The sequence below is a fragment of the Haliotis asinina genome, chromosome 2 (genome assembly GCF_037392515.1).
Source record: "Haliotis asinina isolate JCU_RB_2024 chromosome 2, JCU_Hal_asi_v2, whole genome shotgun sequence".
NCBI lineage: Eukaryota > Metazoa > Mollusca > Gastropoda > Lepetellida > Haliotidae > Haliotis > Haliotis asinina.
This window is the reverse complement of record NC_090281.1, coordinates 56,940,511-56,943,252: the sequence shown is the minus strand read 5'-3', so window position 1 is coordinate 56,943,252 and position 2,742 is coordinate 56,940,511.

The window sequence follows — 2,742 nt, the reverse complement described above, 5'->3', positions numbered from 1 at the left end:
AAGCAAAACAGCAAAACTTTGATGTGACCCCGACGTGATTTGAACACACAACCTTCTGATCTGGAGTCAGACGCGCTACCGTTGCGAGACAGGGCCGTCTCTTAAGGTACTGCACAGTAATGTACTTTATGTACAAACATCGTATCCATGCTCTACATCAGCTTCATTTATAACACAACATTTTTCAGCTTTTCTCTCATGTCTTCCTATTCTTACATCGACTTTCCAATTGTAATAAGACATCATTAAATACAGAGAGAAATACGATGACAACCTGTAAACACACGCCTCTTCTTAAATACAATTTTCATTTACTGCTCAAAATAGCAAAACTTTGATGTGACCCCGACGTGATTTGAACACGCAACCTTCTGATCTGGAGTCAGACGCGTTACCGTTGCGCCACAGGGCCATCTGATAAGCCAATGCACTATAATGCACTTTAAGTACAATTATCTGCTCCATGCTCTACATCGGCTTTACTTTGCTATACTTTATGCATTTTCTACTCATATCCTAATCTTCTGACTTCCATTTTCAAATTGTAGCTATATATCATTCATTACAGACAGAACTACGATGACAACGCGACACCACACACTACTCTTTCTACACATACATGTTTTTCATAATTTAAGCAAAACAACAAAACTTTGATGTGACCCCGACGTGATTTGAACACGCAACCTTCTGATCTGGAGTCAGACGCGCTACCGTTGCGCCACAGGGCCATCTGATAAGCCAATGCACTATAATGCACTTTAAGTACAATTATCTGCTCCATGCTCTACATCGGCTTTACTTTGCTATACTTTATGCATTTTCTACTCATATCCTAATCTTCTGACTTCCATTTTCAAATTGTATATATATATATCATTCATTACAGACAGAACTACGATGACAACGCGACACCACACACTACTCTTTCTACACATACATGTTTTTCATAATTTAAGCAAAACAGCAAAACTTTGATGTGACCCCGACGTGATTTGAACACGCAACCTTCTGATCTGGAGTCAGACGCACTACCGTTGCGCCAAAGGGCCATCTGATAAGCCAATGCACTATAATGCACTTTAAGTACAATTATCTGCTCCATCCTCTACATCGGCTTTACTTTGCTATACTTTATGCATTTTCTACTCATATCCTAATCTTCTGACTTCCATTTTCAAATTGTAGCTATATATCATTCATTACAGACAGAACTACGATGACAACGCGACACCACACACTACTCTTTCTACACATACATGTTTTTCATAATTTAAGCAAAACAGCAAAACTTTGATGTGACCCCGACGTGATTTGAACACGCAACCTTCTGATCTGGAGTCAGACGCGCTACCGTTGCGAGACAGGGCCGTCTCTTAAGGTACTGCACAGTAATGTACTTTATGTACAAACATCGTATCCATGCTCTACATCAGCTTCATTTATAACACAACATTTTTCAGCTTTTCTCTCATGTCTTCCTATTCTTACATCGACTTTCCAATTGTAATAAGATATCATTAAATACAGAGAGAAATACGATGACAACCTGTAAACACACGCCTCTTCTTAAATACAATTTTCATTTACTGCTCAAAATAGCAAAACTTTGATGTGACCCCGACGTGATTTGAACACGCAACCTTCTGATCTGGAGTCAGACGCACTACCGTTGCGCCACAGGGCCATCTGATAAGCCAATGCACTATAATGCACTTTAAGTACAATTATCTGCTCCATGCTCTACATCGGCTTTACTTTGCTATACTTTATGCATTTTCTACTCATATCCTAATCTTCTGACTTCCATTTTCAAATTGTAGCTATATATCATTCATTACAGACAGAACTACGATGACAACGCGACACCACACACTACTCTTTCTACACATACATGTTTTTCATAATTTAAGCAAAACAGCAAAACTTTGATGTGACCCCGACGTGATTTGAACACGCAACCTTCTGATCTGGAGTCAGACGCGTTACCGTTGCGCCACAGGGCCATCTGATAAGCCAATGCACTATAATGCACTTTAAGTACAATTATCTGCTCCATGCTCTACATCGGCTTTACTTTGCTATACTTTATGCATTTTCTACTCATATCCTAATCTTCTGACTTCCATTTTCAAATTGTAGCTATATATCATTCATTACAGACAGAACTACGATGACAACGCGACACCACACACTACTCTTTCTACACATACATGTTTTTCATAATTTAAGCAAAACAGCAAAACTTTGATGTGACCCCGACGTGATTTGAACACGCAACCTTCTGATCTGGAGTCAGACGCACTACCGTTGCGCCACAGGGCCGTCTCTTGAAGTACTTCACAGTAATGTACTTTATGTACAAACATCGTCTCCATGCTCTACATCAGCTTCATTTATAACACAACATTTTTCTGCTTTTCTCTCATGTCTTCCTATTCTTACATCGACTTTCCAATTGTAATAAGATATCATTAAATACAGAGAGAAATACGATGACAACCTGTAAACACACGCCTCTTCTTAAATACAATTTTCATTTACTGCTCAAAATAGCAAAACTTGAACGTGACCCCGACGTGATTTGAACACGCAACCTTCTGATCTGGAGTCAGACGCACTACCGTTGCGCCACAGGGCCATCTGATAAGCCAATGCACTATAATGCACTTTAAGTACAATTATCTGCTCCATGCTCTACATCGGCTTTACTTTGCTATACTTTATGCATTTTCTACTCAT